Source organism: Microtus oregoni, unplaced genomic scaffold (genome assembly GCF_018167655.1).
Source record: "Microtus oregoni isolate MIOR12 unplaced genomic scaffold, Mior012 000049F_ref0000343, whole genome shotgun sequence".
NCBI classification, from domain to species: Eukaryota; Metazoa; Chordata; class Mammalia; order Rodentia; family Cricetidae; genus Microtus; species Microtus oregoni.
The window spans coordinates 2121513-2135639 of NW_024543223.1; the positions used below are offsets into that span (position 1 = coordinate 2121513).

Below are 14127 nucleotides of genomic sequence, written 5' to 3' on the forward strand. Positions count from 1 at the left end.
AAATTCCGGGACAGCCAGCACCACATAGAGAGACCCTGTATCGAAAAACTAAAAAGAAAGGAAGGAAGGAAGGAAGGAAGGAACCGAAACTCCATAAGGATGATAAATTTTTTTAAATTTCAAATTGCTTTCAGGCCCCATGAAGCAGGGAATCAGGGTCGGCCTAGCTCAGCCCCTCTCCAGTCCCCTTCCTATCCCTCCAGGAATCAAATCCCAGCTTGGCAGAGTCAGAGCCAACACTGGGCAGGGGAGCTCAGTGTGCTGCTTCAGGAGAGTGAATACCAGATCGTGAGGTCCATATTTGTGGCTGCAGAACTATCGTCGACCTGGGGGGAAATAGCAGAGGACAATGAAAAGGGGATGGGTGTAAGTAACCTCCATGCCAAACCCTCCCCAGAGGTGGAGAAAGAAGGTGAGGAGTTGATGAAGTGGTGACAGAAGTGGGAGAGGGTAGGGACACAAGCAAGCCCAGCGGAACCTTTCTAAAGGGAAAAATTTTTTGCATTATTGTGGTATTTTCTTTTGTCATAGGGCCTGACTTCCAGCTTGGCTCCCTTTTCCACATTCCACACCCTTCCTCACCCATCGCCTGGAAAGGCCGGAACAGATCACATCAAGTGCCCAGCTTTGGAAAAAACAGACAGATCCAGCAGGGACAGCGTGAGCCTGGCCGTAGAAGTCAACTTCTCTGAGCCTTGGTCTCCTCTTCTGCATGAGCAGAGCAATCCCTGCAGTCACCTATAGAATGTTAGGCAAGACTCTTAATGTAGACCCAGCATCTGTGGTCCAAAATACTCATGCCTCAGGGCAGCAGGAAGCAGCTTATCTAGGAGAAAGCAAATCCTAAGATTTGGGGGCCACTGTGTCTGTATCTACCCACTTCGGGGCGGGGACTGTGGGACTGTGGCCAGGGCACTGCCTCACGGGGGAACTTGGTCTTCTCTAGGTCACTGTTTTCCTCCTCTGCTGTGAGAAGTACCGTGGGGAGCATCTTTGAGATCTCTTCCTGTCTTGGCCCCGCGGGAAGGCAGGCTGGAGCAGCACAGGCCTCAAGGGAGGCAATCACTGGGCTTCCCTCCCCACTCTCCCTGGGTGGCCACATGAGTCTGCCAACAGGAGCTGTACCTTGTGTCCCATCAGGGTGTCCCTCGGAGAACAGCGGGGTCCAAATGAGCAGGATAGGACAGAGGTGTAAACTTTCCCCTGAGCCTTCACCACCCTGATTCACAGCCGGCATTGGTGGGATAAGAAATAGATGTCTGCCCAAGAAATCAGTCCTTCTTTTCCTGTCCACATCACCCCCTTCCGCTCCTCCTCTTTCTTTCTTGGTGGGGTCTTGCTAAATAGCCCAGACTAGTACCAAACTTGGACTCCTCCTGCCTTAGCCTTCCGAACGCTGAGCTTACCAGTGAGCACACCATGCTCCAGCTCCATGACTCCGTTCCTTTGGCTTCTCACTCATATCCCCATCTGCCTGTGGTCTCTTCTGTCTCCCTGAGCCCCGACTTCCTATCTCCCTGACTTTATCTCTCCACCTCTTTCCATTTCTCTCTCAGTGGGTCTCCTTCTTGCTTCCATCTCTTCACTCCCCACTCCTTTCTGTTTTATGGTGCTGGGGCTAGAACGCAGGGCCTTATAAACACACACTCACCAAGCACCCTAGAACCCAGGGCCTTATACACAAACACTCACCAAGCCCTCTGCTACTGAGCAACATCTCCAGGCCCATTTTGTAACAGACGCTTAGGGACTGTTTTTGCTAAAAGAGCATTGACTCCTTCCTCACTTGGTAACTACAGGTAAAAGTGGGCCGAGAACCTAGAGTCTCTGCCTTCAGCTCCACCTGTCTCTTGCCTAACTATGCATGTAGCTGTGCAGATCATTCATGGAGTGGCCATCTCAAAACTTGAGAGACCTCCCCCATTTCATTCCCTTTCAAGGCTTCATCTTACTGTCACCTTTCTATAGTGTCCTATCCTGGGCCCCAGTTGTCCTGAACCTTCAGCTGCCGTAGATTCGGGAACAGCAGATCCATGAAGGACAGACCACCCTGCAATTGCGATCGTATATGTTGCTAAGGCTGCACCTTGGATATGAATGATCATTGCCTGAGAACTGGCCTCAAACAAATAAGAGCCTTTTAGGACCTCCTCGCACAACCAGGACTGCTTAGGCATGTAGACTCTTGTCCCATTTCTTCTTCAATTTAAACCTAAAACCCGCCAGGCAGTGGGGGTGCACGCCTTTAATCCCAGCAGTAGGGAGGCAGAGGCAGGCAGATCTCTGTGAGTTCAAGGCCAGCCTGGTCTATAGACTGAGTTCCAGGACAGCCAGGGCTACACAGAGAAACCCTGTCTCGAAACCTCCCCTCCAAAAAAACTAAAGCTCAGATCAGCACTCAAATATGAATTTAGGGGTAGCTGAACCCCTTATCAGCCCTTCCCAATGTGTTGGTTAGATAGCTTTTATCTGCTATTCATTATTATTTGTATCTTTGGGGCTTTCGTCCTATTTTATTTGAGAGAGTGTTCAGAATTGTACCTCAGGCAGAACTTGAAGTCACTGAATGGCTCGCGTTGGCTTGCACCCTGCAGAGATCCACCTGCTATGGCCTCCCAAGTGCACACCACACCTGATACATAGAGGGAGTATACCTTCCCAGGACCTGGAGATGCTCCATTGTTGTACGCCCCCACCCCACTCTGACCTCAGAATCTTCCTCTCCACCAGCCTGAATGGTATCTCGCTCTGGTCTTCTGAGCTGGCACCCCCAGCTTTACCCAGAAGGCGCCGTGTGCTCTGTACTCTGAGAATGGGACAGGCTGTGCCCAGCTTCAGAGCATGCAATTCACTTAGAAACAAAAAGTCATTGCATTTACTGTGTGCCAGGCACAGGATGAGACCCTGCAGAGAAGATGCTTCTGAGAGCTGGGCGGGGGTGGGCAGAGGGGGGAGCTCAGGGGGAGGAAGAGGAAGGGAGCACATTCCCCTGGGAGAAGAGAGGCTGGAAGTGGGAGAGCCGCTGGAGCCCAGTCTCAGTTGGCTCCTCCAGGAGCCACTGCCAAGACTGAGTTAGAAGCGATAGAGATTTATGGGAGGAAATAGTTGGATAAAGATAAAAGGAGAGGATGTAGTACTGGGCAAGGGAACCCTTGAGGCCATGTTTCAGCTCTGACATCTATGGGAAGGGAGGTAACAGGATACTAGCAGGTCTAAGCCAGCCAACAAGCTCTGGTGTGAAGATTTCCTGTGGAGGAGCCCCATTTGGACCCAGTCAGTCCCGCTCTAGTGACCCCATTGTTCTGTCAATAGCTGGAGGCTTCCCAAGACATCAGTGATCTCTGTTGCAGATCCTGAAGGAACTGCAGCTTTAGCTGTCAGTCTACTGCTCTCTCACAGGGACCCGAGGAGGCTAGTGAGAGGGACAATCTTCTCCCGGGAGATCTCAGGCCACAGAGAAAGGAATACTGGGTATAGAACACACCTGTAAGATTCCCAGGTGGGACTGGGTCCCTTGTGCTCCTGACCGCAACTGTGCCCAGATCAAAGTATGAGGAAACAGAACGAGGCCCAACGAGACAGCTCAGCATTAGGTCTGATGCTGCAGCTGCCTAGGCTACTGCGGTGACATACGCCTGTAATCCCCGCACTGTGGAGGTAGGGGCAGGAGGGGCAGGAACTCAGCTACATAGCAAATTCAAGATCAACCTGGACTGTATGACCTGTCTCAGAAAGAAAGAATAAATGAGGGAAAGTAAGAGACTATGGGAACCAATGGACCTCACTAAGCACCATTGGAAACCATGATGGTCCAAAAATAAGCCCACAAATCCTTTGATACTCTTCCCTTCCAAAGGAGGGGGCCTCAAACCCCTCACTTGAGTAGAAGCTGTACTGAATAGTGACTTGCTCTGACAGTTAGAATGTGCTGGAAGTGACAAACTCCCAGCTTCAGGAAGGGACTGTTTTCCTCTTTCTCTGGAATGGTCCCTGCTGGGAAGCAGGGCGGTCATTGTCATTGGGGCAGCCTTGTGAAAAGGCTCCTGGGATGAGAGGTGAGCAGAAAGGTCTGTGAGCAAACCACTCTGAAGTATTTCAGGTTTCATAGGAATACAGCTTGCTCTTGCTCTCTCTCTCTACCCTCCTTCTCTCTCGCTTCCCCTCGTGTGTGTGTGTGTGTGTGTGTGTGTGTGCATGCATGTGTGTGTGTGTGCATGTGCATGTGTGTGTGTGTGCATGTACTTAAAGTGTACATTGATTGGTCAGGGTGTAGTGTCACAGGCACCAATAATCTTAGCCCTCTGGGGGCTGAAGCAGGAGGACTGTGAGTTTGAAAGTCAGCCTGGATTATATAGTGAGACTCAGACACAGAAGACAAAGCAAAATCAATATTAAAAAAAATAAAATAAAAAAGTATACAATGTCCATAGCTGTGTGACCAGCACCACTAATTCCAGAGTATTTCCACAATCCCCAGTAATATAAATAATATAAATAAGAACTAGTAATAGTTTATTCAGCCTCCTTCTAGCATGGTGACTGTGCATCGGTCTCTGTGGAGCAATCTGTTCCAAACAGTTCACGGCCAGTAACGCTGTGTTAACAAGCAGGGCATGTTCTGATAAACTCCTGCTTAGATGAGTTTGTCACTGTGCAAACACAATAGAGTGTGCTTACACAAACCAAGGGAGCTGAATCAGTTCCTCGATGTGACTCCTGGATGCACAAAGAGAGAAGTTAAATACGAGGCTGAGGAGGCGCTACCCCAAAACAAGACCTGCCACTTCTGCAGTAAAGTTTTTGGTAGAAGGAGTGTATTCTGAAATAACAATAAACTAGTACAATAAATACATAAATCAGTTACGCAGGCATGTGTCACTAACTAGCTAGCGCTATTTACTATGCCTAATTGCATATGCTATACTTTCAGAACTTGTGGTGCCGTGGCTCCTTGTCCCTCTGTCACCACAAAACGTGAGTCATGCGCTGTGCTCTGCACTCTGAGTACAAAATCACCAGGCAGTTGGAACATTCCAGCAATTTTAATCTTTTTATAAATGGTTTTATTTTTCTTTTTAATTATGTGTATGGGGGGTAGGGTTGGGCACAAGAGTGTAGTTGCCCTTGGAGTTCAAAAGAGAGCATTGGATCCCATGGAGCTGTAGGTGAGGGCAGTTGCTGCCGGCTGACATGCTGAGAACTGAGCTCAGGTCTTCCAGCAACAAGCAAGGTGGCTTAACCAGCAAGGACCACCAGGGAGCCTGCAGACCGCTGTTGCGTAATGTGGAGAATGGCTGCATAGAGAGAGCTCCGATGTGGTGTTTTATGACAGGCTTCTTTCAATCGCATGTTTTTAAAGTTTGTCCATGTGATGGAATGCGATAGTACTTCATGCCTTTAAATTTTAAAAGTTTTATTTACATTTTTGTGTGAATGTTTTGCATGCATGTCTGTCAGCGCATCACATGTGTACCTGGTGCCCACAGAGGCTGTAAGGGATCATCAGATCCCCTGAAATTGGAGTTGCGGATGGTTATGAGCTACCACGTGGGTGCTGGAATCAAGCCTGGGTCCTCTAGAAGAGCAGCCAGTGCTCCTTGCTGTTGACCCCTCTCTCCAGCCCAATTTCCTGACTTTTTATAACTAGATACTATCCCATTTTATGGATTTGCCATGTTTTGTTTATCTATCAACCGGTGGACATGAACAGTGATGTCTTGAATGTTCATGTGCAAATGTTTGTACGATTTCTTTCTTTCTCTTGGGTATACACCTACGAGGGAACTTGCTGAGCGGGGGTCACACTGTCTGACATTTTAAGCCACTCCAAAGTGGCCTTATGATTTTACGGTCTCAGCAGCAGATGTGAGAGTTCTGACTTCTTGCCAGCACTAGTTGCTGGCCCTGCTGTAGCTGCCCTATTGTGGAGTGGCATCACATTTACTTGCATTTCCCTAATGGCTTATGAAGTGAGCATATTCCCAGAGCCTGCTGCCCTTTGTATATCTGAAATCTTCAGAGAAATATAGCTAACATACATTACCACTATAACCTCATGCGTCTTGAACCAAAACCACTCAACTAAGCTACTTGAATTCCTGAATTTCAGAGACTGTAACACACACACAGACACACACAGATACACATATGCCCAGTAGGTGCTAGGGACTGAATATGAACTCATGCATTTTAGGCAATGGTGTGTGTGTGTGTGTGTGTGTGTGTGTGTGTGTGTGTGTAAGTTGAAATACCGTTCAATCCATTCATAAACCTATACTTGTTGTGACATACAAAATGGGGTGATCTTTTTTTTTAATTTGTAGATACATATATAGAGAGAACTTTATTTCCTTGTTTGTTTGTTTGATTGATTCTTTGGCTGTCCTGGACTAACTCCATAGACTGGGCAGATTAACTTTGAACTCAGAGACTTGCCTGTGTCTGCCTCTCTAGTGTGGGGACTAAAGGTGTGTGCCACCACACCCAGTCAAGAGAAAGATTTTTTTAAAACATAGCAATAGATAACTAGCACAGGAACATTCTATTGAAACGGAAAATACAGAATGGAGAGATAGCTCCATGGTTGAGAGCACTGTCTGCTCTTCCAGAGGACCTGGCTTTGATGCCCAACACCCACATGGTAGTTCAGTGCCCTTTGTAACTCCAGTTCTGGGAAGTCCAATGCCTGCTTCTAGTCTCAGTGGATACCAAGCATGCAGGTGGTACACAGACATACATGCCAGTAAAGCATCCATACACATATACATAAATAAGTAAGTAAATAATAACAACAACAGTAATAAGATAAAATGAGAACATATCATGGGTGCCTGCAATAATGCCAGAGACTTGGGTAGTGTAATAACGTAAGAAAAAATATTTTAGTGTAAATTTTGGAAGGAAAGAAACAAAACTGTCATGTTTCTAGATTGATTTTTTTATCTCTTTTCTTTTCTTTTTTTTTTTTTTTTTTTTTTGAGACAGGGTTTCTCTTGTAGACCAGGCTGGCCTCAAATTCACAGGGATCCACCTGCTTCTGTTCTCCAGTGCTAGTATTAAAGGCATGCGCCACCACCGCCTAGATGGATTTTCTACCTAGGAACTCCTGAAGCATTGGTACAGGGTGGGAAGGGCTCAGTTGGTCAAGTGCCTTTCACACAAGAATGAGGACTTGAGTTTGGATCACCAGAACTCATGTAGGCCGCTAGGCATGGCAGCACATGACTGTAACCCCAGGACTGGGGTGAGGACGGCGGGCAGAGGAGATCCATGGATTCAGCCAGCCTCGTTGAATCAGTGAATTTCCCTGAAGTGGGACTCCATGAGAGTCTGGGAGGGGTTCAAAAGAGTTTATTTAGATATATAATAGGGGTAAACACTCACTGATACAGGATAGTTAGATGCCACCGCAATTGTTCTGCCCAAGGGGAAAGAGCACCAACAGCAAGCTGCCTGCTCAGCTCCTACTGAGAGAGCGAGAGAGAGTGAGAGACCATTCTTCACAAGTTTATCAGTTGTCACTTAGCAGAGGAGACCACACCCTAGGGCTGGTGCCCCAAGGCTGTAGACAGAATGAGTTCCCACAACACTTCCCTCTTCTGTCTAAATAAGAAGGTTCTAAACCTAATACAAAACTATATACAATAAGAACAATTATCAAGTATGGTCCAGGAGAAAGAAAGGGTAATAACAAAAATGGAATACAACTAACAAGAACAACATCAAGCAAGAATCACATACTAAATGCCCAGGCTACAGGTAATTCATGAATAACAGAGATTATTCCAAAAGATGTTCTATCCTGAAGAATCTAAATCTTGTATCTCAAATGTCTTAGCTAAAATATGAGAGGATAGTAACTGAATATCTAGTCTTCAATCCCATCAAAGACCTATGAAGGAAAATAATATTACTTGAGTAAGCAGGAAGTACAAGCAAGAAACTTCCAAAAGATGCAAGAAATGACATAAACAGGTTGACCTAGACAGTCACCCAAAGTCTCTCTGCAACATTGGGGCAATCAACTTTGGCTGTAGGCCTAGAATATCTGACAGACCATTTTCAGAAACAGAAAAATTCAAAGACTGTCCTACCCTCTCTTGGAAAGGTTCAACAGTCACTTTTCCTTGTATCCTGCTTGTTCAGACTGGACGGCGTGCTTGCTGTCAGCAGTCGAGGTAAGGGAAGTTCTTTGCCTGATAGGCCAGTTTTACCAGTAGGAAAACAAGCTCCATATGGAGCATATTGGATGCCAATCATTCACTCAAGAGTAGATTGATGCTGCCAGGAGCAGTTGTGTCTCTCATCAACAGAATTCTAAATTATTAAAACATTAAATGCTATATTCTGTAGGTCTTTGAAGTGTTTGAAGTCTACCTATCTATGAGGAGTACATCTATGTGCATCTAGAGAACCTAACTAACATAAGTGTAAGTATGACAAACATGGGTGATTATGAACCTGTAATTCTTTTTTTTGTTTGTTTTTGGGTTTTTTGTTTGTTTTTGTTTTTGAGACAGGGTTTCTCTGTGTAGCTTTGATGCCTGTCCTGAAACTAGCTCTGTAGACCAGGCTGGCCTCAAACTCACAGAGATTCTCCTGCCTCTGCCCCCCCAAGTGCTGGGATTAAAGGCATACCTGTGCCACCACCACCCGGTTTAACCTGTAATTCTTAATAACCTATATATCTTAAAGACTAAAGCTTCACATTATAAAAATAAACATTCTTTAAACAGATTGCAGCATGAGGACAATGACCTTGAAAATGAAACAATATATAAAATATCTTAATCATAGGTAAGAACGTATAGTGAAATATGACAAAAATATCCTTACTTTGTATCATATACAAAATATCTTAAGTAGAAGTAGAAACATACATACAGTATAACAAAGTAATTTTACATTTGTATACAAAAACATTGTAAACAGAAATAGGAACATAAACAATATAACAGATATAATTTTGAATTTGTATCAATATGCAAATTATCTTAGACAGAAAAACAAAAATAATTTTATACTTCCCGTTCAATGAAAGGACTTGTCTTAAAATATAAAAGCAGAGAGGTTAGAGAGAGATATCAGCAGTTGAAGAACACTTGTTGCTCTTGCAAAGGACCCAGGTTTGGCTCCCAACTCCTGCACAGTACTTACACTGAAAGCATCAGACACGCACTTACATCACATTCAAACAAAACACTGACATCCATAAGATAAAAACCTTTAGGGAAAAGAAAAATGTGGAGAGCAACTGAGGGAAGACATCCAGCATCAACCACCGGCCACCACCCCCATAGGGAGACATGCACATGCACCTACACAGACCACATGAGACCACACATGAACACACCAACCTTCCATCACTTAGGGTGTATCCAGTATTAGAGCCAGGCTTCCCTCAGGCCCTGATATGTGGAGAAGACATAATTCCTTGCCTAAAACCAGCAGCATGCTTTGCAGAACCAGAATTGTCTTGGGGCCAGGGCCTTGGGAGAGCTGTGGTTTCAGATCCTGGGAACTCTACACCCCATCACTCCATCCTTATCCTCACTGCTCCTTAAAGGCCTGTGATTATCAGTCCCAAGGCAGCTAAGTGTGTGGTCTGTGACACATTTGAGATATTCCATGTTCCCTTTGGGCAGCATTGCTTGATTAACTTCCTATCAACTTTGTACTGTTGATTGATGGCTTTCTGCTGACTCTGGCTTGTTTTCCCTCACAAATCATACATGTTGTACTTCTAGGTGTAAATAAACTTGCTTGGCATGAGCTATCAGCTTATGCAAGACCTCCTGGTCCCAACTTTCTTATCATCTTTATTTCCTCATCCGTGGTCCTCCTACTAAGGACCCTGTCACTAAAGAATGACCTACTGGTCTAGGTCATCTAGAGTATAGTATAGGGACAAAGTATGACGACAGGCTGAAATAAGCCCAATATAGGCCTTAATTTGTGTTCAAATTTAAAACATTCCCCCCCACACACGTATTTAGTGTGTGTGTGTGTGTATGGGAGGAAGCACACATGGAGGTCAGAAGACAATGTGAGAGGGTCAGCTCTCTCCTTCGACCATGTGGATCCTGGGATCAAACTGAAGTTGTCAAGCTCATCAGCAGGTGCTTTTATCCACTGAACCATCTCACTGACCCGCGTACAAATTTTTCCTTAGTCTTCATTACTAAAACAGAGATATGAGGCTCGAGGACTGATGTGGGTGGGAGCAAAGTTCACTAGTTATCATGAAGCATTTGGCAAGTAAGATCTTCATTTAGGTTGAAGGCTTGAAGGCAGGAGCAAGGAAGGGCAACAGTGTGACTGATGGACCCGAGGCCCAGTCCCCAGGGCAGCAGACTGTGAACTCTTTCCATTTCCATTTCCCCAGAAGGTCTAAAAAAAAGCTAAGATGCCTGGTGTGGAATGTTAGTTTAAGATGTGTTACATTTGTTTATGTTGTGGAATATTTATTTAATGATACAAAAATGTGTGCATCCTTTTATGTTACATTTGTTTGGCTCTGTAAAGCTGTGTTACTTTGTCTATCCAGAACACCTGATTGGTCTAATAAAGAGCTAAACAGCCAATAGCAAGGCAGGAGAAAGGGTAGGCAGAGCTGACATGCGGAGAGAATAAATAGGAGGAGAAGTCTAGGGAAGAAAGCAGAGTGAGAGAGCAAGAAAAAGAGGAGAGGAGGATGCCAGGGGCATCACCCAGCTGCACAGTCAGACGGGGAGTAAGAAGAAAGATACATAGAATAAAGAAAGGTTAAAAAGTCCAGAAACAAAATGTAGTTAAAAAGAAATGAGATCATTTAAGTTAGTTACATTTGTTTCTAACTCCTCAGAAGTGTCAAACAGAGTCTTCATAGAGAGAACAATTTCATGCAGTGCCCTCCTGGAGTCAGTGAGAAAATATGGAAGAGGCCAAAGGTCCAATGCCCCTTCAAGAGCAATAACCAGTTTCACTCCCCCAGGCCTCAAAGCTCCCACCATAGCCCAGCAGTGCCAAGGGCTAGTGATCATAGGATCCAAGGGGAGGGAAGGAGCTCAGCAAAGAGAAAACTTACATTAACTCAGGAGCTATAAGAAAAATCAGAAGAAACATGGGTAGCAAGGCCCTGAGGGTATTGTACAGCTGGACAATGGGCGGCAAAAGCCCTGGGGTATGGGACTGGGTGATGCTGAGTGTAAAACTTACAGCCTTCCTAATTAGAAAGCACTTACGACTACAGTCCCACCACTGGCAAGGGAACAGATGAAATTTCTGGTTACATTTTACTTACCTGGAGAAAAGAATAGCATTTATTTAATGTGTGTGAGTCAGTTCTCTCCTTTTACCATGTGTGTTCCAGGCATCAGACTCAGATAAGTCAGCGTGGTGGCTGTTGATGGGGAGGCGGGGGACCCAGCTAGCTTACACCCAAAATAATCACACAGAAACTGTATTCATTTAAACACTGCCTGGCCCATTATATGTAGCCTCTTATTGGCTAACTCTCACATATTAGTTTAACCCATCTCCACTAATGTGTATTACCACTTGACTGTGGCTTACCGACATGAGTCTAACCAGCATCCGTCTTGGGCAGGAGAAACATGGCGTCTGCCACAATGTCCTTCTTCCCAGCATACAGTTCTGTCTACTCTACCTACCTAAGTGCTGCCCTATTAAAAGGCCAAGGCAGTTTCTTTATTCAACCATTGAAAGCAACACATAGACTGAAGAACCTCCTATACCATTTCCCCTTTTTCTGTTTAAACAAAAAGGAAGGTTTTAACTTTAACATAGTAGAGTTACATATAACAAAACAGTTATCAAGCAAGAATTACAGTTATAATATTTATATCTACTTTATCTTTTATCATAACAAAGGAAAAACTTTAACTATCTATCTATTCTTCAACTCCATCAAAGACTCCAGAGGATATAATATTACCTAAGTAAACCAGAAGTAAGCAACTTCCAAAACTCTAGAAATGACAGAGACATTTCTCGCTGCCTGGACAGTCACCCAAAGTATTTTTTATACCGTTGGGGCATCCATCTTTAGCTGACAGGCCCATAGTATCCAGAAGACTTTTCCATGAAGCAGGAAATTTTTAAGTTTAGTCACTTTTTTCTGTATCCTGCAGAATGTCTTGCAGACGTTTTCATGAATCAGGAACCCTGAAGGATCATCTCACCTTTAAGCAAGTTCAGCAGTCATCTCTCTGTGGGTTCTTTATGTCCAGCTTATGCATCATTCCATGGAAGAGCAGTTTCTTGCTCAAATGGCTAACCAACTCCATAAGGAGCCTCTTCGATGCCCACCTTCTTCAGGAAGTAGCTTGGCGCTTCCAGGGGCAGACATGTCTTACTGTCATGAAAAACTCTAAGTTATTAAAATATTTTAAATGCCATATTCTGTATTCTTTGAAAAATATGAAGAATGCCTATCTAATTGAAATATATCTCTACATATCTAGAAAATCTAACTAACACGACTACAAGCTTGACTATTATTGATGATTATCCATTAACAACCTATATTTCCTAATTATATATTACATTTTTAAATGAACTACATAATCACAATACCTTAATCAAGAGCAGAAATATACATACAGCAAGACTGACCTTAAATTTATATCAATAAAGCAAAATCCATACCAATGCAAATTATTCATATCTATATCATGTCCCCCTTTAAATGTAAAAGAATATTTATAAGAAATATTTGGGAATATGGGCACAGTTTTTTCTCTCCAAACTGCTTTGTGCTGTATGGGATCCCTGTTAATCAGGTCTTTATGGTGTATCCTGTATGTAGGCTCATCTCAGTTGGCAGTTGAGCAAAGTAAGTTTTTGAGGGTGTTCACAGGTGGCAAGTATCTTTACCCATTGATCCTTCTCACTGGCTCACTGTTGGTGTTTTTGTATTTGGGACTAGAGAGATGGCTCTTACCACTCAAGCTCAGTTCCCGTATCCATGACTCACCACTGCCCCGAAGTCCTGCTGCTGGGCAATCTGATGCCCTCTTCTAGCCGTTCAGTGGCACCTGCATCCACACACACATATCCTCACCCAAACACAAATGCATAACACAATTAAAATTAAAAAGAAATCCTTAAAAATATTTTTGTTGTTTTCTATTATAGTCAGCCGGGTATAGTGGCATGTTCTTGCAATCCCAGCGCATGGGATTAAAGAAAGAAGAGCCAGGAGTTCAAAGTTATTAAAAAAATTGTAATTTAACTGGCATCCTGTGGTTTTACTGATACGTCTTTAAGAAGTTCTAGGATCCTCAGCTACGCTAATCCTTACCTGTCCTTCTTTTTGGAGGGCAGATAGAAAATGATGATCAAAGTCTTGGTATAACCAGAGCCCACAGCATCTTGACTGTGTCTCTGATGATCACATTTATTTACAGGGCTGAAGAGAGGCTCTGTGGTTAGGAGCACTTGTTCCTCTTGTCGAGGACCCGGATCCGATTTCTAGCACCTACATTGTGGCTCATATCTGTACTCTAGTCCCAGGGCATCCAATACCCTCTTCTGACCTCTTTAAGCACTTAGGGATGCACATGGCACACAGACATACATGCAGAGGAAACACTCATACACATTAAAAGCAAACAAACAACAACAACAAAGCAACTGGGCAGTGGTGGTGCACGCCTTTAATCCCAGCACTCAGGAAGCAGAAGCAGACAGATCTCTATGAATTCGAGGCCAGCCTGGTCTACAGAGTGAGTTCCAGGACAGCCAGAGCTACACAGAAGCCTTGTCTTGAAAAACCTAAATAAATAAACAAATATTTTTTTAAGGAAACTTTGGGAGCTAAACTCACCCAATAGAATGAAAAGTATGGATGTTTGGGAAACATGAAAGGTGAATCAGGACACTCAAGGAGGCCTCATTATAGGATTTGACCTTTGTTTGACTAAATAGTGACTGTCCTGCATCTATGCCCAAGTCCTCAAGGGCAGGGAGGTGTTTGTGTCAGGCTCCAGGCTCTCCCGGCTGCTGTGATTTGGAAGTAGCTGTGATTGGTAACTAATGAATCCCAGTCTCCAAGAACCTACTCAATAGATGAACACAAGCGTGCATGGCCGTGCATACTTGTAATCCCAACCTGGGAAGTGGAGG

General features: G+C 44.4%; 1 non-coding gene across 1 annotated transcript; it reads left to right on the forward strand.

Moving 5' to 3' along the window:
- The first annotated feature begins 13280 nt into the window (after nucleotides 1-13280).
- On the forward strand, nucleotides 13281-13391 carry LOC121436615. The gene has a single exon (XR_005972715.1). It is a non-coding gene; the product is annotated as a U8 small nucleolar RNA (small nucleolar RNA).
- The last annotated feature ends 736 nt before the right edge of the window (nucleotides 13392-14127 follow it).